The sequence below is a fragment of the Archocentrus centrarchus genome, chromosome 14, assembly GCF_007364275.1.
Source record: "Archocentrus centrarchus isolate MPI-CPG fArcCen1 chromosome 14, fArcCen1, whole genome shotgun sequence".
NCBI classification, from domain to species: Eukaryota; Metazoa; Chordata; class Actinopteri; order Cichliformes; family Cichlidae; genus Archocentrus; species Archocentrus centrarchus.
The window spans coordinates 6,818,501-6,844,982 of record NC_044359.1 but is presented as its reverse complement, the minus strand read 5'-3'; the positions used below and the strand labels follow the sequence as shown (position 1 = coordinate 6,844,982).

At 39.4% G+C, this 26,482-nt stretch overlaps 1 long non-coding RNA gene across 1 annotated transcript in view; it reads right to left on the bottom strand.

Moving 5' to 3' along the window:
• The window catches only part of LOC115792700 (uncharacterized), a 76,623-nt gene extending 67,071 nt beyond the window's left edge, over positions 1 to 9,552 (bottom strand). The window contains exons 1-2 of the long non-coding RNA XR_004021061.1: positions 9,503 to 9,552; positions 8,332 to 8,405 (exon numbers count right to left, since the gene is read on the bottom strand). This is a non-coding gene — a long non-coding RNA (uncharacterized LOC115792700). The remainder of the gene's footprint in view (positions 1 to 8,331; positions 8,406 to 9,502) is intronic.
• Positions 9,553 to 26,482: the final 16,930 nt, after the last annotated feature.

Below are 26,482 nucleotides of genomic sequence, written 5' to 3'. Positions count from 1 at the left end.
GCGGAACGCTGGACCAGCTCTTTATTCTCTCAAGGATATTTGAGTGTGCGTGGGAGTTTGCCCAACCAGTCTACATGTGCTTTGTGGACTTGGAGAGGGCATTCGACCGTGTCCCTCTGGGGTATCCTTTGGGAGGTCCTGCGGGAGTATGGGGTGTCTGGCCTGTTTTTGCGGGCCATTCAATCTCTGTACAACCACAGTGAGAGCTTGGTCCGTATAGCTGGTAATAAGACGGATTCGTTTCCTGTGGGTGTTGGACTCCGTCAGTGCTGCCCTTTGTCACTGATTCTGTTCATAATTTTTATGGACAGAATTTCTAGGCATAGCCAGGTGGCAGAAGGCTTCTTCCTTGGTGGCCTCAGAGTCTCATCTCTGCTCTTTGCAGATGATGCGGTTCTGTTGGCTTCATCAGGGGGTGGCCTCCAGCTCACAGTGGAACGGTTCGCAGCCGAGTGTGAAGCGGCCGGCATGAGAATCAGCACCTCTAAGTCTGAGGCCATGGTCCTCAGCCGGAAAAAGGTGGAGTGCCCTCTCCGGCACAGGAACGAGTTCCTGCCCCAAGTGGAGGAGTTCAAGTATCTCGGGGTCTTGTTCATGAGTGATGGGAGAAGGGAGCGGGAGATCGACAGACGGATCGGGGCTGCTTCTGCAGTGATGCGGACGCTGCACCGGTCTGTCGTGGTGAAGAGGGAGCTTAGTGTAAAAGCGAAGCTCTCGATTTACCAGTCGATCTACGTTCCTACCCTCACCTATGGTCACGAGCTTTGGGTAGTGACCGAAAGAATAAGATCGCGAATACAAGCGGCAGAAATGAGTTTCCTTTGAAGGGTGGCTGGCCTCTCCCTTAGAGATAAGGTGAGGAGTGCGGCCATCTGGGAGGGGCTCAGAGTAGAGCCGCTGCTCCTCCACATCAAAAGGAGCCAGTTGAGGTGGCTCGGGCATCTGATTAGGATGCCTCCTGGCCGCCTCTTGGGTGAGGTGTTCCGGGCATGTCCCACCGGGAGGAGGCCCCGTGGTAGACCCAGGACACGCTGGAGAGATTATATCTCTCGGCTGGCCTGGGAACGCCCTGGGGTCCCCCCGGATGAGCTGGAGGAGGTGGCTGGGGAGAGGGAAGCCTGGGCTTCTCTGCTTAGGCTCCTGCCCCCGCGACCTGGCCCTGGATAAGCGGAAGAGAATGGATGGATGGGTGGATGGATAATGAACAGCAAAATCTGATCCTACCAGCAAAATTTAGATTCACAGAATTCCACTTTATTAGCATTTTGCTGGCTCTGTGGCTCTTGTGAGACCACTGCTGTATGTCATGCTAAAGGTTTTGTTTCTACCTTGTCATTTATAATACTTTAAAACCACCAATTACCTGGAGAACTATCTGAACTGTATGCAGACAAGGCTTTTTTTTTCTTTTGCTAAAGAGGCAAGCTAGAAGAGTGGGTGAGATTTTAAAAAAGCCATGAAAAGGAATTATGTGTCAAATATGTCCCATATTCTCCAATTATGCACCCTAGTATTACTAATCATTAACAGTTTTAAAAGTAAGCCATGAATGATTTGGTGCCTATTAAAATATGCTCCAGTTTTAGATAAAAAAAAAAAAAAAACAGGCCAATTTGCACAAAAAGTTTGGAAGAACAATGGCCTTTACAGACGATTAAAACTTAAGTGTAGTGATTCATCACAGTCTGCAGTGATTGTGTTCCTATTCACCATATCTAGTTTTGTTAGTTAAAAAAAGAACTTAAGGTCTTAGATACTAGGAACCAAGTAGCCCTGCCCTCTTACTGCATAAAGACAGTAATCTCAGGATCACGCAGTCATTTGCTGTGTTATTCTAGAAAAGAAGCGGTTTGAACAATATGTTGTCGAATTATATCAGACATCCAAGGTGTTTTGAACGCCCACAGTTATTCCCTAAGGGTAAAAGCTTATGGCCATAGAGTGGGAGACTTTATATTGTTTAAATATAACACACGTTTCTAGACAGTCTCTCCTGGAAGGAATCCATGCTACCACAAATAGCTGAGGGGAAGTTCTAACCTTGCTTACTTTTACTCACTATAGCACAATGTGGGTGTGAATGACAAATTGTCAGTTTGACATGTTTTAAGGTTATGCGATTTTGCGTTTCTATATTTTCTGTCATATCACTCCCCTTCAAAAGTATTGGAACAGTGTGGCCAATTCCTTTATTTTTGCTGTAGACTGAAAACATTTGGATTCAACATCAAAAAATGAATATGAGACAAAAGAACAACGCCTCAGCTTTTAATTCCAGACATGTACATATACAGTTCAGGAGCTAGCGCCTTTGTCTGAACCCATTCATTTTTTCTTGTGAGCAAAAGTATTGGAACATGTGTCTGCAGGGTGTGTTCTGTTAAATTGATTATCCAAACAGTAAATAGCACTGAACGTCTACACTCAGTTTGAGATTTGGGATTTGCCTGTGCAGACTGTGCATTTACAGTTAGAGGAGTATCCAACGTGAAAACAGAGAGCTGTTTATGTGTGAAAAAGCAATTGTGAAGCTGAGAGAAGATGGAAAGTCAGTCAGAGTCATTGCACAAACATTGGCCATAGCCAGTACAACCGTTTGGAATGTCCTGAAGAAGAAAGTCGTCACTGGTGCACTAAGTAACAGATGTTGAACAGGTAGACGGAGGAAAACATCATAGCAGAGTCTACCATTTGCAGATGACATCACCAGAAGAAAAAACCATTGATTAGCAAGAAGAACAGGAAGGCCAGGCTGGAGTTTGCCAAGAAGTACAGAGACAAGTCTCAGAAATTCTGGGACAAACTTTTATGGACTGATGAGACAAAGATTAACCTTTATCGATATGATGGAAAGGCTAAAGCTTGGGGAAAGAAAGGATCTGCTAATGATTCCAAACTTATCAGCTCATCTGTGAAACACAGTGGAGGTAATGTCATGGCTTGGGCTTGTATGGCTTCTTCTGGGATGGACTCATTAATCTTCATTGATGATATCACGCATGATGGCAGCAGTACAATGAACTCAGAAGTCTACAGAAACATTTTGTCTGTCAATTTAAAGAAAGATCCAGCTAAACTGATTGGGAGATCCTTCATCATGCACCAAGATAATGACTCAAAGCACACTAACTAAACTACAAAGGAGCTCATCAGGGGCACAATGTGGAAGGTTGTAGACTGGCCTAATCAATCTCCAGACTTAAACCTCTTAAAGCATTTTACCTGCTGAAAAGGAGACTGAATGGAACAACTGACAGAGGCTGCAGTGAAAGTCTTGAAAAGCATCACAAAAAAATAATTCAAGTTTATTGATGCCAGTGGGTCACAGACTTGATGCAGTTATTGCAAGCAAAGGATTTGCAATGAAACATTGAGTCTTATTCATTTTGATCTATTTTAGGTTTATCTGTTCCAATACTTTTGCTAATAAAAGTTGAGATATTGATCTTTTGTCTCATATTGATTGTTTTTATAGCAAACCCAAATGTTTAAAGCTTCTTAAAACTTGGGGCCAAGTTGCCAAATTCATGAATGCAGACAGATTGCTGGTATGTTGCAATCAGTCTGAGTCAGTCTGCGCCCATAAGTGCAACCCATCTGCAATGCAATTTTCTCCAATTTCTCACAGTTAATTGCTGTATTATCACAAACAGACTGTAATTATGCTGTTGCCAACTTGACCCTATTCAATTGCAAACTAATAGCAAACTGACTCCATCTAATTACCATTTTATTGCTGTCTTCATGCACCAAAGTTGGTTTGAAGGTGGCAGCTGGCTGCAAATGCGTGTAGATGTGGTCCCCATTTTCAGAGCAACCATTTCAAAGGCAACACGATTGCAACATGATTGATTCTTGTCTTGCACCACATGTCCTTGTTGTTTTGAAGTCAGTCTGACAAACCTGTCACACCTGTGAATCCAGTATCTGCGAGACAGTCCAGTACCTATGAAATGTGGTCTTTTTACTCTTGGTTTGTCTGGAGTAACAGTTTACATGAGAACTAATATTTTTAAAAGCAACACACCCCATCAAATATTCATCTAATTTTCAAGGTGGGAAATAAAGTAATACCTTTAATCCACTGTGGAATTACACTGTGGAATTATTATTCCCTTCTTCTGTACAGTCAAACTGTCAATTGTAATTTTGCAACTGTAAATTTTAAAAAAATCTGCTGGTTATAATGTAATTACTAAAAAATACCACTTGATGTATTCAGATGACAGGATTTTATTAGAACAATTGCATTTTAATTTCTACAGATGAAACAGCTAGCTTTCCTAACAAGTTAGATTAATAACAGCCCTACTTCCTAAAGCTAAGCAAAAATACTATTAATATCACTGATGAATAAAAGGGATGTCTCTGTCACAGGTCTGACAGGTTATATCAGAGAATGAAGCAAAATAGTCATATCAAAGGAGTGTGATTAATTTGTGGTACAAAAGAGGTAATATTTCATAGTTAAGAGAAACAGGATACCACTGTAGCTTAATGAGAAGATGAAAGCGAGGGGCCAGCGTGGCACCTCATTCAGTCTGTCCTCCTAGGAAATGAATATTCATGATGATATAATCAGAATATTAAGAGATGGCACAGAAACTCCTGTCATTAGATCTGAAATGTCATTGCAGTGGTACTAAGGCGCTGCTGCACCGCATAACGTTCAAGACCAGTGACTTCAGTCACAGAGCGTCAGTGTGGTCAGAAGATTGACTGATACATATGCCAAAACACAAAGGTTGGCCTCATATTATCAAATGGCTGATCAGTTTTAAATTGAGCTTCATCAAACAAGGACTCCAGATCAAACTTCGAAACCACATGGTGTAGCAGACCCAGCTTTTCTACTCTGATTGTAACAAATTGAGTATAGCCACAGTTCTTGCCAAGCCAGGAAATGAAGCTCAGCTAACAATCTCAGCAGATATACTGATATCATTCTGCACCTAATATTGACAAATCTCATATTGTTGCTGCCTGTGCAAGCCACTTTGCAACCACCTCCAAAATAAAAAAGCATCACTTCTTTTTTTTTTTAATCCATGCAGAGAAAAAAAAATCAGCATATTCTGAAGTGTAAAGGAACAAGCTCTTCCATTATAAAAATCAGTGTGGAAATGAAAGAAAAAGTAAATTTGGTGCTAATATTCTTTGTAATTATGGCTAAATTACAGAAAAAAAGTAGGAAAGGGCAAAAAAGAGAGAAGCTGCATGAAGTCTTGTATAGTTGTGACTTTCTGTGACTGTAGCCTAATGAAGTGGCGACTAAAAAAAGGCAGAAAGGTTTGAGCGTAAGTCTGACTCCATTTCCAGATGTTGTGGAGCAGTTTAGAGAAGTAAGTTTTTCTTTGACTGAAACAACTGAGGTGGAAAACAATGGCTGTAGAATTAAAACTTCCACATCCAAACCTTAGGAAAATACAAAGAGGCGACTTATTTCCTGCACAAATGTAACACCAGGGAAAACACACACAGCAGGAAAAAGTTTCACAACTTTCAACAACCAAGCCTTTAAAGGCTTGAGGATAGCACAGATGTAGAAAGATAGTAAAGCAGTGAATAACTAGTAACAACTACAGAAATCTAAATGAGTTCAGTTAAGTAGATTTATACTGCAAGGTGAGAATGGAAGAGTGCCTTGAGAAATGACCATTTGAAGGTGGCTCAAAAAGTGAGTCACTCTCCATCGAGTCCCATGTTAAAAGGCTCAACTTTAAATTTTCCGCTAAAAGTTTGGGGCTCTAAATAGTTTTCCCCTTTCCAAACAAAAGTATGTTTGGAGAATTATTCTTAAGGCTCAAAATTAGGGGTGTGTCTGCGATAACCAACAGGTGTGCAGACAAGAGCAGCTGCAGCCAGTGGCTGTCTGCCAGACCTCATCTCTGCTAATCTGACAAACAGCGTCTCTCTGTTCTGGTGTGTTCTGGTGCTGGAGCACATTTAATGGAATAATCTTACAAATAAGATCTTTTGCTGTGAGCTATAGCCCTTCCAAGATGCTTTTGTGCCAGTATTTTAGTATTTTATTAATATGTTACTGAGCTCTAATTAACAGATATAGTACATCACTTCACATTTTATAGATGCTGCTTGCTGAAAAAGGCTTTTAGTGATAGTTGATAACCTCACCTTTTCATCCAAGAAACAATTAAACTTCTGGCTCCAAAAACCCAACATCACCAAAACCTGTGAGATCAAAGTGCTGTCTTTTATATGGAGTCCATGATCTAACTCTTTTCACATCAGCACAGCTCCTTAGTTAGACTGGGATATTTTTCAGCCATGGATTAATTTATACCTCTTTGCTCATGGAAGCTCTCATTATGAGCACCAGCACTTTAGAGAGACTCGATACAACTTGGCATCTGTCAGCAGCTGCAGTCTAGTCCCAGTTTTGCTCCGCGCCACCTAATGGGAATATTGACAACTACCCTGTGCCATTAGCTGAAGTTAGCATTGTCATGGCAACGTTACACCCCAATAGGTTCAGTCAACGGTTGGCTGAATCTCTCACTTTCTCTCTCAGAATGTGCTGTCAGTTACCCGCCTTTCTCTGTCTTTTCTCTATCTTCTTTCCTTCTAGTTTATGTTTGTCCTATCTCTTTCTCTCCCTCTGCCTCTCACAGATAAAACAAAAAAACAATCCTCTGAAGAACAATTTATCGAAGTTCCTCATCCTCTCATCATCCCTGCTCATCACAGCAGAGCAATAATATCTAATCATGACCTCCAAATGTTTCATCTCTGTGTCTCTTTGTTTGCCACCACCTGTACTTTGGAACGCTGACTTTCTTTTCCCACATCTCTCTTATTTTTTTTTAACTTTACTTCAATGACCTTTCTGTTTTATCACACAGCAAGTGGGGGAAATTGTCAGGAGATACGAGGGAGCAAGGATGACATTCAGCAACAGTACAGATGCTATATTTCCTGTAATACTGCAATAAAGTCAGTGTGTTTCTCAGTACCCAATAACAAAAATTACAGCTGTAGATTGTCAGAAGTACCGAAGAATATTATTTGTTTGTTTTGAGGGTGTCACTTTTTTTCAGGAGAAATCCGCTCATGCATGGTAAGTTTAAGTTACCCACGTCTGGGTAAGTTATTTTTGGTCTCTTTTTATGAAAAAGAGATCGTGAATTTTATTCATTCAAACCAAGTGATGGATGCAAGGAGGACAATGTTTGCATGAACACTGATGTCCACGATTGCAGTGGAGATGACAACATGTAAAGTTACCTTTGTGGAGGTCACACGTCAGCTATAGCACAACTTTAGAGCTTATACACATAAATAGTGTTTTTAGTCTTTAAAGTAGCAATAACATTGCAGTCATTTAAAGTAGCGATATCCACCCACCACTGCACAAATTGCAATGCATTAACAGAATACCAGAGCTGCGTACTGCTGATGCTGAGAGAGAGAGCGAGAGCTAGGACAGGGGGGAACTTATGCCCCACTTCCGGCATGAAGAGAAAGTAATGTAGGCTATACCAGCAGCAGAGCAATTGGTATTATGAATAGGTCAAATTGTATTGTTTTATTTTTTGTCTGGTTTTTATTTTTTTAATTTCCTGGCTCTCAAAGAGGCTGGTGGGGTTGGGAGTTGGGGTGTGTGTGCAAAGTAATTCCAGTTAAGTCTGTTGCTTTATTCAATACAAGTGTATGCATTTTTCTTTTATTGCAGGCAATTTGATGATCACATGTGTTTAATGCTTGAGTAAATTTTAACCCACTTAAAAAATATTTAAACTAATTTAATTAGGTAATATAATTAAATTTCCTATCTTAACAGCTGTACCTCGTGCCATAATAACAAATTAAAAACATTCCATAATGCATAGGCCTGGAGGGGGTTAACTCTGGAAACACTGTCATCATTCAGTGTTGTTTGCGCAATATAATGGCCATGGTTATATGACGCCAGCCACATTTGGACTGGTTCCCATGAAGCCTCACTTTCACTGTGTAATGTTTGCCTTTCTGTCACAGGTTACCAAATCTCCCCATAAAATAAAGGCTCAGTTTTCAGCACAATAGAATTGTGTCTGCAAACAGCACCACAGAGACTGATAATCTATTATCTGTCTGATGTTCATGTGAAAATATATGCTATCACTGTCTCCATCGTGCAGGTTTTCATTTGGTAAAAACATAACCTAAGATTATATCAACCCTGTTGTTTTTCCATATAATTTCTATCTGCTTTTACGCCTCTAAAATAGACTAAATGACTGAATAAACCCATGCCAGTACTCCATAAAAAATCTGAAAACTTTGGCAAACATGCTCCTATATTCATTCTTATTGTTATTATTGTCTTACTGTAGTGTTGATCCGTTTGAATCCTGTGTTGCTGCCATTTGCTGGGCTGTGAGGAAAATGGAAAGGGAGTCTTTCTGAAAGGCATTAAATATAAATCCAACTTTAGCACGAAGCAATAGTCTGGACAGCTTTAGAGCTAATGCTATGCTCACAGACACGTTGCATCTCTATCCCAGATCCCACATTACAGCATAATTATACACATTTCCTGCCTCACACTCAATTCTTACTCTTGATGCAATGTGCCCAACACGAGTGGGCACCCATGTACGCATGTAGCAACTGTCTGCCTGCTTTATGACCAATAACATTTAGCTGTTCAGCCGTTAAATGTTCAGTAGAAAAAACAAAGATGGACCGCAGAGTTAGAGAATATAAAAGCTCTGTATGTTATTTTCTGTTTAAGAAGCCTATGTGGGCTAATTGTTTTTTCTGTGCAGCCTTTGTTTGTGACATGATCAGGAAGTTTTACAGTTGAACCAAAAGTTATAGTGTAGCACTATGTGTTTCAAAGGACATTGAGAAAACAATAGGAAAACGGACTAGAGTGAAATATCTTGCCCCCCTCCCATTTAAAACTAATAAGATAAGGACTTTCCCTCTAAAAACATGTTGAAGATCACTCAGTACCTTTATGCAACTGTGTAGTTCTGTTTTACTTGGGTGAAGTGTCTGTTGTGTGGGCACAAGGAACCTGACGGTGTTAGCAGAACAAGATACTCTGTAGCCGACGTCAGTGTAAAATATGCCGATTAACACAGGTGCTTACTGTTGTGTCCTGTTCTGTGTTTCACAGGTAAGGAATCCAGTAATCTCAGTAAAGATGATAGGAACTGAGAATAACCCAACATGTAAAGCCTTAGAGACTGACGCAGCTAGTCTGTGAAATGACTGTAATTGTGACTTTGGGATGGCACCGAGTGTGCATGCGAACGTAGCTAATGCTAACGCCGCTAGTGCTAGCGCCGCTAACGCTAGCGCCGCTAACGCTAACGTCGCTAATGCTAACGTCGCTAATGCTAACGCTCACGGCGCAAATGCCAACCACACTAATTAGATTTAAAGTGAGTGAGGAAATGTGTGATGAGACACGGTCGGGAACAAGAGACAATAATAAATGTTTAAATGAGCCGTGTGAACTTGTATAGAGAGAAATGTTGTATATTGTTACCTGTGCATGATTGGGGGAGGCTGAGAGTAATTACGACCTGTAGTACAGCCCGCGCTTGTAGCGGTTTTGACCAATCACAGGCCAGAGAGACAGGACACCTATTCCTGCATAGCAGCCAAAATAGGAGCACAGGAAGGGAATTCTCAATATACGTTGATGTTTTGAAATTAAGAGTTTGTATTTAATATTGTTCGAGACTGTTACAAAGGAACAAATGTGTTAAGCAGAAGAGTTGATAAATGAGAAGATGGGGGTTTTCATTTAATAATTTTGTATCTGTAATTTGACTGTTTTCTTATAAGCTAAGTTGTGTTTTTGCATAAGCAGAACAAGATGCTCTGTAGCTGATGTCAGTGTAAGCTATGCCGATTAACACAGGTGCTTACTGTCGTGTCCTGTTCTGTGTTTCACAGGAAATAAAACAGAAACAATTAAGTGTGTTACCCAGAGAATAAACCACTGTCATTCTTAAAGGTGTAACAATAGCCTACCTTGAAAACTCACTGAGGTTATTTGTTGGTTGGTCCCAATGTGGATAACTGTCCTCCTAAATGAACATAGCAACCACATTTATATAACATCTGGCACCAGTTATTTAAGGAAATAGTGAAGCGGTTGCGTAGGATTGAGTTAAATTCAGTGCCTGAATTATTGTTTCCAAAACTTTTAATAAATTGTTAGCTTTTCTTGTCCTCTCCTGCACACAGTATTCCATATTGGCATGGTCCTCTTGATGTTACTCTTGAGTTGCAACAAGTGCTGTTGTGCTCTGCTTTCATGCACACAGTGAATCAAAGTACTTCAATTTAAGCAGGAAGAAAGCAGGGCGGTACATTTATTGTGGGCGTGAGGTGCAGAATTCAGTTTATTTAAAGCCTGTCGTTACCAGCTTTGATAGCACTCGTAGACTCGAAAAAAGAAAAAAAGAAACATTTGAAGGTGGGAGATGTGGGTACATATGTGCCGGCGTGGTTTGAAATTTTGGCTTCCTTTTAAAACTTCCCTCAAGTATGCTTGAGCAAAGTACTACACCTCCAACTGCTGCAGAATAGCTGCTGGATGAACCCAGGTGTAACCCTCAGCACCTCTGTGCTAAGAAAACACATTAAAAGTGCTAAAGTAGTGTTCCCAAGCACTGGAGAGAAGAGAAGAGGATTTTTTTTTTTTTTTAAACTGGATAATGTTGTATTCATGCTCTGGTTATGCATTGGTGATTTGCATCTTAAAAGAACTTAAAGTGCAATTCTCATGCATCCGTGCCTCATTTTGTCCCTCCCTCACATCTGCTGTAGAAAATTACCTCTCATTAAACATCTTTTAAAAGATCACCACAGTTCGCATGTGATCAGCAGCTGAACTAATCTAAAATGATTCCCAAAGTAATCGTTTAATGTGTTAGAATGAACGTCATTAATGAAAAATCCTCTTAATTTAGCATTTTTAAAATTTCATTTGATATTTTTTTATTACGCTTTCTAATTTGTTTCAAAATCTATTTAAGATGTTAATAAAGGGCTAAAAACCAATGCTATTAAAGAGCATTTGAATATGGTAACAATATTATCACATTCTGAGCAAAAAATGGTAAAATCAGTACAATACTTAGATGTTATATGGGTTGATGATGTTATACTACAGGCTAGTAGTGGTTAATTTTTATTGGAGTGGCCAGAATGAGTGGCTGGAAGTTGCTGGCTCTTGCCAGATGAAATTGCCAATAAAGATGTATACAATTCTGGACTGAAATCCTAGCTAAATGCTGAAGTACCACAGCCACAATTTACAGACATCTGCACCACAAACGCGGTTCTGGATCTTCCTGTCCAGCTGTAACCCCTGAGTATAGCGCTACAAATGATGCAAAAAATCTATGGTTTGAGCTCTTTCATCTCTTTGTAAGCTCTTTGTAACACATAAATGATTGCTCTTTATGAGTTATTGTTCCCTTCATTTGAGCACAAATCAGTTTGCTGTTTGAAAATGCGCTGATGTGAAATAAAAACTTCCCTCATTTGAGTTAAACCTAAAGTAACGAGCCTGTTCTGAAAATGGAAGGAGTAGAATGTACAGAAATGTAGGGAGTAAAAGTAAAAAGTTGCTAGAAAAATAAATACTCATATACAGATACCTGAAAATTCTTCTTAAACACAGTAACAAAGTATTTTTACTTCTTTACTTCCCTCCTCAGCCTTTCAGCAAAAGCTTTATATCTGCTCAAAAGAGTAAGTGAAATGAAATCAATTATGAGTCCTGCTACACTTCGATTCATGATATTCTGTCTCTCCCAAGAGAGATGTGCAAAATAAAATACTTTACAGTTTTCAAAATTTCTGCTTTTGATTGTAGTGCAGCTCATGGACCCAGTGTTTTCAGAAGTGTTGCCTTTTCTGTTTGGAACATTAAATATGATACATTAAGAGAAAAAAAAAACGGGACCTCATTAATTTCTAGATCCTGGTTACAGACCTGATGTCTACAAATAATTTTATAAGCAACTATACTGGACCTGTTTCACACAGGCTCATCTTATAAGATTTTTTTTCTTCACCTTTCTAGTTCAGTCTGTTCAGTCATACATCCCCTCTGTGGGACAATAAAGGCTGTTTCTTCTTCTTCTTCTTCTTCATTCTGAGCAGCATCCATGAGCAGCTAATGTAATTTACATCACACTGAACCTCAAAGCAGTGGCATAGATTTTGCCCATGGATGAAGTTATTACTGTAAAGCCTCCATTCATTCATTCATTCATTCATTCATTCATTCATTCATTCATTCAGCTCATCACAGTAAATTTCCTGCAGTTGGATTTGCCAGCGTGAAATTGTTCATTTACAGTGTCCTTCCTGTAAGCTGGAACAGCAGTTTCCTGCTGTAAAAAAAAAAATGCTAATGTAGAATAGAAGCTTTACATTATACATTCAGCTGCTTAGTTACCATTATACTGTTAGTGTCCATAAATTGTGGTTCTTAGTGTAAAATTCATTAATGTACTGTAGACTTTTTTAGAACTATGAAAAAGTATCAGCTTTCGTATTTCTTGTACTGCAAGGTTACAGGAATGCTGCTGTACTGATCATTTTAACTCTCATCCTGATAAAAGCATCACAGAAAGAATTCTCTGAATTTAGATATTTACAGGCAGTTTTGTGCTCCAGTGGCCACCTACTTAGGTTTATGCTATATGTTATGGCAACATTTTTAATTATTTTATTGACTCTGTGCTAAAAGAAACAGTGTGACTTGATCCAAATGATTTTACCCACATCAAATTCTGTAAGACAGTAAAAGAAATACTGTTATACCATGGAAATGTTTTTCTCAAAGGAATGGGAGTTAAATAATATTCAAATTATTTGACTGTATCCACAAAGAACAGTAAGAAGAAACATCAGTTTGGTGTAACATCACTGTATAAATATATTTCATAAAATCTGCTGAAGCATCTGTCTTTTTTTTTTTCTGGCCTTTACTTTCATTGTACTTAGTTATAAGACATTTATTATGATTACTCCAAAGCACATTAATCGAACCTATGATGATCACTTTTACTGTGGCTTTGCAAGGAGGTTTTATTTACTGGCGCTCATAATCTTGCGCCAGCTTTATTTTGACTGAGATAACCCAACAGCATTAGAGTATTCCATAAGACAGCACTGATAGTATTTTGCTGTAGCGTGCCACCGTCAGACTTACTATCGCCCTGTTTCAGTGTTGTAGTACTTTATTTGGTCCTTTTCTATTTTGGTTTGAATGCAGTGCTGCAAACAGTAAAATAGGAGGGCACTGATTCAGGTCACACACACGTACACCACACGCACAAACACAGACAGTGGCACAGCCATATAAATCAAGTAGACAAAGCCTCATGGGAGCACGCATATGCCTTAATACACACTCAGACACACACTGATGGCTTTCCTGGAGATTCACTGTGGCTGTAAAATTATCTTGTAAAAGAGTGGTGGGGGGGGGGGTCTCCTGCTTTGGCTCTGAAGGGTTCATTAACTGACACGCACACACTTCCACACAGATGCACAGACAGACATAAAGTGACCCCTGCAAGGAATTCATTCATTTTTATGCCCCCATCGCCTGATGGCTGTTTATTTGTTTTCCAACCCATTAGGTTAGCAGCTTTTCAGGACTCTATCCATTTTTTTTTTTTAGGATCTCTCTTAGGTTTGTGCACTGAGTAGTTCTCAGAAGAAATGGTCTTCTTGAAAATCCTATCAAACAAGACCGTGAAGAACTTCAGATCAGTGGGAGCATTTCAAAAGTGGCGTGTTTAGTATGCATGGTGTTTTTTATTTTGAAATTTGCCTGGATTCTTTGTGTTACTTGTCTATCTGTCATCTGCTCCACGCAACAAGGAAAAAAAATCTGGCTGACTTTACAATTTCCACCAAACTGTAGTAAGTTAAAGGATCTTCTCTCCATTAAACAACTCTCAAAATAAAGTGCTTTGCTACTCAACAGAGGTACACATAATTACACCCAGCTTTACCTGAAATATTTTACTTTACCAAACAAAAGCACATGCAACACATTTATATAACAGTGTCTCATAGAGCATTCACACCTTGGCCCACTGATGACTCACATGATTAATAGTGGATAACAGCCCTCAGGACCACCTCCAAAGGGACAACCGCACTGGGGGTTAAATACTTGGGACTTTCCATCATTTGTTTTAGGTGAACCATCTTCACGAGTCCAGTTGCTTTTTTTCAATCAGTCAAGACTACTGTGACCAGGATGACTGCGAACCTATACAGAAATTTTTTTTTTTCATATATATTTTATTGAACATTTACTTTTATGAGAAAGAAAAAAAATGATGAGAGAAAAAGAAAAAAGCAAAAAAACAAAAACAAAACCCAAACAAGCAACAACAAAAACAGAACAGGCCAGCACAGGGCATACATAAAATAAAGTAGACTTAACATTGGTTATATTTTAAAAGTAAAATGTGACCCTCCTTTGCAAAGTATATCATTTAAATCCTGAGGTAAGTAATCCAGAAGGGGTTGCCATATTTTATAAAAGGCATCAAAATTGCCTTTTATTAGGGCACTAAGGCGCTCCATTGGGAGGACCCTAAATGTCTCTCTGTACCATTGTGTAACAGAAGGGGGCTGTCCTTGGATCCACTGTAACAGAATGCAGCGTCTTGCCAGATGTAAAAGTTTGCGTAGTAACATCATCTCTTCAGGCATCAGGGACAGGCCATGCACAGATAAGCCAAAAAGAAACAACCTAGGATCCATAGGAATTGTTTGATGACAAATAGAACAAAGTTCTATAGCAACATTCTTCCAAAACCTGTTTATCAATGCACATTGCCAGATACAATGATAATAGTCACCCACAACTGTGTTACATTTTATACAGAGGTGAATATTGAGAGTGAAGTTTATGCATAAACTGTGGAGTACGTAGGAGTACGTGAAGAATTCTAAATTGGTTCTCCCTGAGTCTGTTGCAGATAAATGTTTTTTTTGTTAGTGAAAAAGCCCTCGACCATGTTTCACTGCTAAGTTCAACCCCCAAATCCGTTTCCCAGGGACTTTTGGACCTTTCAGTTGTGAGAGGATTTAGCATCATTAGTTGCCTATAAAAAAAAGAAATGAATTTCTTTTTATGGTCAGGACCTGTGTTAAATTTAAGCAGAGAACTTTCTATGGGGTTTAAAATTGGCTGGTCGTCTGGAAAAATAAGTGATTGTACAAAATGTCTTGAAGGAAACCAAAGAAGTCCTTCTGTAAGATATTATGCTTAACTTGTATTTGTCTAAAGGACACAAACCTACCTTCTTCAAACAAGTCACAAACCAGTTTTAAATTTTTGTGATACCAGTTGTCAAATATACTTGGACCCATACCAGGGGGAAAGGCTCTATTTTTAATAAGCGGCTGCATTGCACTTGAATATTTCCTTCTCCCAATGTGACTCATAATATTACGCCAAACTTTTAATGTTATAAGCAGTAAGTTATTGTTTCTAACCCCGATCGGAAGCTCAGCTAGATCTGTGGACAAAAGAGAGAGTAGCGAAAAGGGCTCACAACACTAACTGTCTACATGCGGTTCAGATTGGTGTAAAAAAGAGTGTAGCCACCCCGATATTAACCTGGCATGACATGCCCAATAATAATATAATAAGTTAGGGACAGCCTGACCCCCCCTGTCAATTGGAAGTTGTAAAATCTTCATCTTAAGTCTAGGTTTCTTCCCATGCCTTATAAATTTGGATAAGCAGTTTTCAATTTCAGAGAGGGTTGTTCTATTAATTTTAAGAGGTAGCATTTGCATAGGGTAAAGTATCCTGGGGAGGATGTTCATTTTTATTAAATTCATCCTACCTATCCAGGACAGTGGGAGGTCAAACCATCTATTCAGATCACTCTTAATTGAGTCCAGAACTGCTTTGAAGTTTAATTTGTACAACTCAGAGGTATTTGCAGATACTCTAATGCCCAAATATGCAAAACCTGTGGTTGATCATCTGAAGGGAAAGTCAGCAGGGGGGTCCCAACCAGACCTCTGAACCCCCAGTGGCAAGGCCTCAGACTTTTCAAAATTAATTTTATACCCTGAGATTTGGGCAAATTGATCAATAACAGAGATTAATTTTGAGATAGATGTTTCTGGTTTAGTAATAAATAGTAAAATTTCATCAGCATAGAGTGAAATTTTGTATTCAATATTTCCTAATCGAATTCCAGTAATCTCAGGGTTGATTCTTATAGCCTCCGCTAGTGGTTCCACTGCCAGTGCGAATAATAAGGGGGAAAGGGGACAGCCCTGACGGGTTCCTCTACCCAGGTGAAACAACTCAGAAGTAGAGCCATTTACCAAGACCCTTGCAGTGGGGGCAGTGTACAGCAATTTAACCCACCTAATAAATTCCAGGCCCAGACCAAACCTGCCCAAAACATTAAATAGGTACTCCCACTCCACCCGGTCGAAATACAGAAATTTTTACATTGCCCTAATTGACAACAGTCACCTCAAGGCCCTTGAGGGTGAAGACATGAAACAGGAAAACACTATATACTGCAAACTATTGTAAATGCTGTGCGGTCATTTTCTAACCACTTGTTCTCGCACCTCTTGACTCGTGCTTTTTGTAAATATTTGAAAAAAGCTTATATGGCAAGTGAATAATCCAAACACACGATTTATTGAAGCTTTGCTTCTTGTGCCTCTGTGAGGTTCTTAAAACCCTTGAAGTCGTCTACAGTCTCTTCACCTGTGGTGTCTTTGTTGCAGTTATTCGCTGCATTTAGCAGATGTGGCTTAATAATAAAAAAGAGCTGCTTTTGTTTGGTGTCCTTATATGATTTTCTTTATTTAAATTCCATCATTCAGAACTGAGGATTGGCATCACAGTAAAGTTAAGCCTTTAGGTTTCTGCGTGTTCGTTTATCGAACAGGAATGACACAAACAAACGGAATAAGGAGTCCATTATTAAATTTAATTAAACCATTTCAAACAGTTTACAGATATCTGGATCAGACTGCATGCCATGCCCTTTTGAGATGGCATGAAGTACTGGCACATTCTAATTCAGCTTACAGTTTCATATAGTCACAGCTTATCTATCTTGGTTACATCATTATACAAAACAGTGTGGAAAACAGAGAATTTCAACAAGAGTGTGACCTCGAAGTCTCCATTTCTATCATTGTGTGTTCTCCATCAGTGTGGTTCATTGTTCAGTCAGAACACAAAGTTCATGATGACTCGGAACATTATAAGCTTCTGTATTTTTAATCAGTTATGTTTATTTTCCAGACAAATTTCTCAGGGAAGTAAATGTACATAAGATACACGTGTAGCATATATCATGAATATTCTTGTTGATGTTTGAAAAAGATCCCTGCAGGCTTATCTTTATGCTGTTAAACAAGTAAAAAATAGTGATGCATGAGGACACTATTAAAATGAAAGTTGTGCCTGGAAAATGGAGCAGCAGTTATTATTTCATAACTGTGTTCATGGTATTTATTTATTTTTTTTAAAAGAAGCCACAGTATCAGAGAGACTGACCACTTTCTTTCTCTTGTGTTCTGCAAAATACCACGTGATTGGTTTTGTCAGAGTTCATGAAGTAAAAAACTCTAATCATGTGTAATTTCTACCTCAATGCTCGGCTCCTGATCAGCCATGTGTAACAAACAAAATGATTACACTGCCCCGCCTCCGCTCTTTTTCTAACCTCCACTCCAGGCTAAAGCAGCACTAGTTTCATTTTAATGAAGCTATTGTTTTCCTGTGTGTATTAAGAGTCAGAAAAAGTAAGGAAACGTAACACATGATTAAGGAGGCAAAGATTCTCTTCAAAGCTTCTGCAAGCAGTGTGTGTGTGTGATTGACACCTTTTAAATTGTTATTATTGCAGATGCATCCTGACTTATAATAAGATGATGCTGTTTGAGTACAGGACAAAAATAGCAGTACTGTAGAAAGCAGTTATTTATTTGGTTGCAATAAAACAACCAAAAAACAAAAAATACACATCATACAAAAATAAATCCACTAAATAAAAATTATTTTGAAGACAAGCAAGAAAGCAGGGCGAAATTCTTAATGCCATAGATCCGTCAAGGTGCTGGAAACATTAGAGAGTTTGGTCCATATTGACACGATGGCATCACACGGTTGCTGCAGATTTGTCAGTTCACCTTCCATGACGCTAAGCTCCTGTTCCACCACATAAAGGTGCTCTACTGGGCTGAGATCTGGTGACTGTGGAAGCCGTTTGAGTACAATGACCTCAATGTCACGTTCAATGTCACCCAGTTTCAGATTATTTGACTTTTGTTACACGGCGTGTTATCCTGGTGGACGGAGCCTTTGGAAAATGGGTACAATGGTGCTCATAAAGGGATGGATATGATCAGCAACAACACTCAGGTGCTCAGCTGATGCTAAGGGGCCCAAAGTGTCACACCACCATCAGCCTGAACTGTTGATACAGTACGAAGCAGGGTGGATACTTTGATGCTGTTTACACCAAATTCTGAGAAACTGAGTTTCATCAGACCAGGCAACATTTTTCTAATCTTCTGTTGTCCAGTTTTGGTGAGCTTGTGTGAATTGTAGCCTCAGTCTCCTGTTTTCAGCTGACGGGAATGGCACTCAGTGTGGCCTTCTGCTGCTGTAGCCCATCCACTTCAGGCTTTGACAAATGCGTGTTCAGAAATGTTCTTCTGCTTACCTTGGTTGTAACAAGTGGTTGTTTGAGTTACTGTTGCCTTCCTACCAGCTTGAAGCAGTCTAACCATTCTCCTCTGACCTCTGATATCAACAAGGCATTTTCTCTCATAGAACTGCTGCTCACTGAATATTTTCTTTTTGGACCACTGCAGGTAAACCCTTGAAAATCCCAGTAAATCAGCAGTTTGTGAAATACTCAGACCATCGTGGCTCGCACCAACAACAATGCCACTTTCAAACTCCTTTCTCTCTCATTCTGAAGCTCAGCTCAGTAGGTTGTCTTGAAGACATCTACATACCTAAATGCATCAGGTTGCTGCAGATGTGACTGGCCAATTAGATATTTGCATTAATAAGCAGTTGACACTAATAGTGTCCAGTGGGTGTATTTTGGTTTGGCTTTTTTCACTCTGTTACCTTTAACAGTCTGTAACCACTAATGTAACCTTGTCCCAATCAAATTATGCTTCTGTTTGTAATGTGCATAAGAAAATGTGTTTCTCTTTGAAACATAAGGTCAAGTGCATCGCATTTTACATAAAGTATCTGGCAAGCTACAAAGTACTGTTACCCAGGTTTGTGCAAAACGCTCACTCACTGTGTATTTCATTTATATTTCTATTTGCTCTGCTGCCTTATAATACCTACTCACAGCAGCTAAATTGTCTATTTTATGGTTATGCAGCCTAGCAAGAGGACAAGGCATATGATCTGCCAGCTCAGTGACTCAGGGTTTAGTACTCTTGACTCTCCACAAAAGGGTTTGGGGTTTGAACCCAATGGAAGAGTTTGCGTGTTTACTCTGTGCTTGTGTATTTTTTTCTCTCTCAGGAAGACTGCGTTTCATGTTCACTGGTCAAATAAAGGTTAAAAAAAACCAAAAAAACATCCCTAGCCCTGACGCTGACCCTACCTTTATGTCATGTACTGCAAAATCATGAGTAAGAAGTTGAAAATGTGTAGGAATGACACATTATGCTTGAAAAAGGGAGCTATTTCCTCAAATTCACATAGGGTTGTGTCTTGCAACTTATAGATATTCTTGATGAAATATCTCGTTTGGTTAAATATTAAAAGTCACACTGACTTGAAGTAAAAGACTCAGTGTTTAAACATGTTAAAGGCTCTGGTTTAGACTTTTGGTGTGTGGTGTTAAAATTTTGACACCCTCCGTTCACCTCAACAGCTCCCTTCAACTTGTGCATCACATTAAAATGTGGCACTGCAGGAGTCTACAGGTTGATGCTGGGGTGGTCGAGGGGTTGAAACAGCAGGCAGTGATACAGTGCAGCAGTGGCATTGATATGTCAGATCGAAAGATGGGAAATTTTGCAGCTTAAATAGACCACCACATTGAGACATTAGAGCGCTCAGACCAAATAAGAAAGCTGGAGATCTGTATTCCCAACCAGTTCTCGGTGGTCACATTACTAACATACCCTTAGGACCCACAGGCATCACAATTTAACCTGCTTTTAGTCCCACTTTTTAACAGGAAGTGAGGTCCAACACTTCAGCGGAAGTCGCTCAGTGTCTGAAACAGATGCAGGTAAATGTGCTTTGCTGATGTCATGGGGAAAAACATAAGGAGAAACTCTAAACAAAATCAAACAGTCTGGTTTCCTAAACCTGAACAAACTACAACAGAAAAGGAAAAGTGACAAAATCAAAAGTCTAGAAAGTGTCAGTCCTGAGCAGCACTTGAGTTCTTATGACAGCTTTTCAAATTGCTTTACGAAAAGAAGATGGCAAAAAAGACATAAACCATGAGTCTACTGTGACTATGAAAAATGAAGGGGAAGATCATGCAAGGGCAGATTCACCAGATATGATTACAAGTGTGCTTTATCTTACCCTTTAGTGGACTCAAAAAATTAAGTTTGAAAATTGCTGATCCAATGAGAGAGTTGCCAACATAGGACAGCACCACATTTATTATTATAATGCATCCATTCCTTTAAACACATGAGATCTTTGGTTGTCTGAGCAGGTGTTGTAGGAGCTATTGACCTTGTTCTTTGGGGTTTACAGTCATCTCCTCTACATTCATGTCAGCATATTCATAGCTTGCAGTGAGCCATCTGTGACGGGACAAGTTTCTGCCACTGTAACATAGATGACCCAAGTTTGACCTCTAGTGCTTTAATTTGCAAATGTATGCACATAAATGGAGGGTGGGAACTGTTTGTGATGGCACAGATTTGAGAGGAAAGAAGAAGCAGAGAAAGTCCTTAAAACTTTTTTTAAAGGTTTTTTTTTTCTGTCTCTATTTATGTTTGCTGAAAAAAAAAAAAAGCTCAAGCATTGATCACATACAGTACATGCTTCATAAACCTCCAGTGGATGAATAAATGCTTAAAAAAAAAAAAAAAAATCTAGTCATGGCCAGCACACAATGCAGGGATTCAATAAAGCCGGATTCAGCAATTTGTTTCCATCACAGCAAAAATAAAAGCAAAACAAAACTGACAGTCAGGCTGTGACATTTTGAGGAAACATGATGGAGGGAGAGAAAGCGAGGAATCACGGGTGAAGTGGTAGTTAAACCCACTTACACTCAATTTCACCAGCGTTTCCAGCTGACCTTCATCATCTAAATGGATTAAAAGCACTCGTTTTCTTAATGTGTGCCAGTTTCAGCCATTTTATGCTGCTCTGTGGTTCTGTCTGAGCGAGCACGTGACAATATTACACGAGACACGATCAGTGACACAATCATTTTTGGAACGTTTTGTTTCCCTACAAACGGTGATGACAGCAGACCTTGCAGTTGTGCTACCTTGTGGGTGAGGCTGGATTTTCCGCCTCAGCGCTGCTCTTGAAGTTTGAATTATTTGGACTGTAACCCCCATTTGCTGTTGACTTTTCAAAGTGCATCAAATCAGATGTTGGTCGACTGCGTGGATTAAATGCGTGAAAGCATCTCAGGGATATTTCATTAACTTACTGTTAAGTGTGCTTTGACTTTTTATATGTTTGCTTAAATATTTGTTTAGCTTATCTGGAATTTTTTAAATCATATCTAAAAAAAAAATAAAAAATACAGATTTAATGCTGTGTGTTTTAGTGCCTAAAAAAAGAAAAAAGTGAATGCAGTGCAAATCAGTGGAGAAAAATGAAACAAAGGTCCAAACATGATGCATGAAACTCTGTGAGATTAACATCTCAGAAATGGATAACTTGCAAAATCTGTTCCCACCAGGCAAACCTGGTCTCATCAACCATCTTTAGCTGGTAGTTGTGTGAAATAGGACCATTATTTTTTAGTAGCAGATTTTGTCTTACCTGGTGTGAAATCTTTGTCAAATGACACGATGATTGTTGAAATTAAAATTTTGGCTAGCAGCTTGGGGTTTAAACTGACTTATGACAAGCTTGCAGGACCACCTGTGTTAGGGGATTTTTACTGTATTTTTAGATATTAAAAAAAAAATAGAGGCAATTTTTATAATTTATTCCATTTTACTCGTTCATCTGATATCTGTCCAGATATCTGCTGCTTGTCAGTAAGGTTAACTGTTATTTGGTGCTCTTCCACTGGCATACCTTACGCTACTTTCTCTTCATGCTGGAAGTGGATCTCATCTCCATTCTGCACTGACCTACACCTCCAGTGTTTTCATCAGAAGTGCTGATCATGTTGCTGAAATTGCCGCTGAATGGAGAGCAGTGGAGAGGAGAGTCAGACCGCAAAAACTAATCAGGTTTAAGAAGATGCAAATGTTTTTCTATGTGAGGAAAGAAGAGGGTGAAATTAAGGTGAAGACTTTAGGTGAAACTGTGCAGAGTGTGAACGGGACGATGCGGAGCTGGTGGTGTTCAGGGAAAATTCCCAGACCACCACTGTGACCTTCTGTCCCACAATCCATCAGGGCGGCGCGCCACGATGACAAATCTGCCTGTCAGCCGAACACAGTCCAGCATGAAAGCCTGGCATTTTAAGTGCTCAGATTAACTTTCAAACTCGGACACTTACAAGAAGACGTTACATTCACTGAGTCAGAGAATGTGTGTGATACAATTATGTTTACAGTGGAGTTGAGTTAAAATTAAATGAATATTAGATTTATGTCTAAGCAGGTTTTTATTTTTTTCTATCCAGAAACTTCAGTCATTTTAAAAGGTTGCAAACAAGGTAGCTTATAGTTTTATTTCAGTGTGAACTGTCTCCACTGAAAACAAAAATTTAAATCCAGGACACATGCACCAACATGAGCAATTACTTAGTAATACTCACCCTTTACTTCTGGTTTTATCTTGCATCTTTAATGGAGGTATCTGAGGAAAGCACAACAATCACGTTCACCAGCTCAGTGCTAGCTTTGCTCTTCACCTGACTGGTTCTGGGCAGGCAGTTTACACTGCACTTATTGGAGCTTTTTCACCTAAAATGTCTACCTGCTGCTGCTGCTGCTGCGGCTGCTTTAAATAAGATCAATGACTCTACAGAGCCTCAGCCAAAATGGGTCATTTGCAGGCTTTTAAGCCAATCAAAAAAAGAAAAAAAATCAGATTATAGATGGTCTTTTTATACTGTAGATGTTTTATAGACTTACCCTGGGAACCTGGGATCAGCAGATAAAACTCCAAAGATTGCTGATCTGAATGGCAATTTAGTGAGGCAGATGTGTTTGTAAAAACAGCCATACTATGGCATACTATGCTGTTCATAACTATCTGATGAGAAATGTGTACACTGGTCACATTCCACCCCCTCTCACTGCTCTCTTTTTTTACATCCAGAAAGAAAGAATGAGTCACTTATTGCTCGTGACAAGTTGAATTATTATGCCCTAAAGGAAGAGTCCGCTTTTAGTACTTACTGAGATTCGGATCTAAAAATACAAACCGCAAATGAAAAGTTTTGGCATCTGTATCTTAGTGCAACTGATAAAACGGATAATCAGTTTAAAAACTTGAAAGAAAATCAGTTTTCATCAGGACTTAAAAAGCGAAAAGCATGTTTCTGTGCCATTGTTGTCTTTTCAAAGGAATGTCATGTGATTGTGACTCATGATTCTTATCACAGACTAATGGCACTGAGTAAAAGGGAACAACGCCTCCGACGCTCTTTTTTTTTTGGCTTTGTCTTATTCTTCTGTCTCTCGGTCTGTTCAGTTCTGCTGCTTCTGCCTTTCACTCCCTCCCGTCTTTCTGCTTGCTTGTGACTCTTGCTTTCCCTTCCTGTAACTGACAGTTAGCAAAACACTTGGATCAAAACAGAAGAGATCAGTAAAAGCCATTTATAATCAATAATCAGTGATTAAAATTACACTCAGAAGTCAGCTCTTTAGCTCTTATTCTAGTCCTAATCCTTTAGGTTTCAAACTGTTTTGGCCTGTAGGCACATAAAGTGATGTTTACTAAACACTGCCTGGATTCATATTAGGTTAATTTAGGCGCATAAATAACTGTGTGAATGACACTGATAATTGAGATAATTGAGCCATCAGTGGGTATGTCATTGAAAATGCATTCTTAGAACATGAATTTATTTTTCAAGTTATGTGGCAGGTAATTTGAGTCTGAATTAAAGGTAATTTAATATAACAAACACAGAGCAGAGTTTTCGGTTGAATATTGCCACAAATTATAAAATGTAATTAAACTGAATATGAACTTTTGTGTTTTTGCTTTTTTTTTTTCATTTCTGTTCAGTTAACTGATCTATTTCTCAAACTCAATTCAGTTTTATTTATATAGCACCAAATCACAACAACAGTCACCTCAAGGCACTTTATATCATAAAGTACGGAGTAAACCCCAACTGTCAGACAACCCCCTATGAGCAAGCACTTGGTTTTTGGATTTTGAAGCAAATTAAAACAGCCAATCCAGAGGGCGCAAGCAAAGCAGTCACAGCTGGATTTATATGTATCCTTACAGCTGTCCCCTTTTCATAACAGAAATATTGATTGCCCACATTTGACATGTTTAGGAGCCATATGTAAATTGTAGCCACAAAAACATGTGTTACACTCTCCCCAAATGGGTGCGGCACTAGTTTATCATCAAGCAAACACGTGTAAAGAGCGGTCCCCCATCCAGACAAGAAATAACTGTCAAACATGACAGAAAATCATTCAGTCTAAAGAGAGCAAAACCAATCAGAAAATCAGAAAACCTCACGAAGAATGAACGCTGAACAGAATAATTCCCATTAGAACTGATTTGAATGTCGAGCTTACCAAACCATCAAATACATGCCGCTCTGTGTGGCTGTATGCGGTGTGAGTGTCGTGGTGTACCCTCTAACACCAGCCCCACGCCATTAACGGCCTCGCAGCAGAGGCTTGCTGGGGGCTCAGCAGACTGGCTTGTTGTTCTTGTTTTTCATTAGTCATGCAGGCCGTGGCGCAGTGCTGGGCGGTTTAGGTCATGTTGCTCCCAGGAGAGCCTCATCCTGATCCTACGACCTCACACACGACATTCGCATCGTGATGACAACTGTGAACAAAGCTGCTGCATCTGTTGCAGCCTGTTTAACTCTCTGCTCAGGTATCATGAGGCCATCTCCAATCTATCCAGGGGAAGAATACTAAGATTAATTTGATCTGTGGATAGTGAGAATATGAAAAATATCTACGCTTAAAGGGGGGGAGGGGGGTTGCATGTTTGTGCAAGAGTGTGCATAAATTGTGTGATTAGTCAAAATGTGTTACTTACAGGAGAAGGCATCTCTTCGGATGAACTTGGTGAGCATGAACATTTCTCACACTGTGTCTGAGCTTCAGGAACTTTGCAGTCCTGTATCTAAAGTACTACATTATTAGGAAAATCCAGCACACCAACACAACAGTGCCGATCCAAAGGTAAATTAAAAATTCCATTGCCGTTGCACTTTTCTTTGCTTTCGAATCCAGCAACAAATAAATATTAATTCGCATTAAATATAAATCAAGGTTATTTTTCACTTAATTGTAGTCCTTCAGTTTGGGTTAATGAGCTACTTTACCTCAATGTAAATATCCTTTCAGTTCAGTATTTTGTAGGATGAATACTAAAATCTCTCCCCTTTAAAGGGTTTTTGCTAAGAAATTCATTATTCAGAGGACATAAGTGCATCATTTGTACCTTTCTCAGTCCTGCAGACCACTGTGGAACTGGTGTTTCTGTGAAGGAGCTAGCATGCTAGGTTGGAAAATCTATGTGCCCACACTGAATGTAGCTGGTCAAAAGTGGTCATTTGCCCTGCTGTCTTTCCTGGGGCATCAAATCCTGATGTTCTGCCATTCACTAACATCTCACACATAAGCACAAGGCCTCCGGTGGTGTCTGGGATGCACCGAGTTGATACGGGTCTGTCGCTCCCACTTTAGAGTCACATTTAAATGCATTGTGTGAGCATAATTTGTCAACAGTCTAAAGTTGAGAGGAGGTGTATTTTAAATCATACTACAATTTTTTTGTAAGTCTAAACTAGACGTTTTGTTGGCTAAACCCAATGAAGCAGCAAGTGACAATAAAACGCAACAGTGTGTCAGGTTGATAAACTTGTGACTTAGTCCTCTGCCACCCCGCCAACCTTTCAAATGTGGATTTTCTTTTTTCGTTCTTTTAAAGAGGACTGCTATCCCTCTGCTTCCAACACCACCATGGCAGGTGCCTCAATGCAATGAAGGACGATAACAGACATTTTGTTCAGATCTCTGCAACACCAGCAGCAGCTCTTTAATTTTTAATTTATTTATTTATTTTTACTGCCTTGGAGGTTATGCTGGGCTTTTCTGCGTATTAGCAGTATTACTCAAAGGGTTA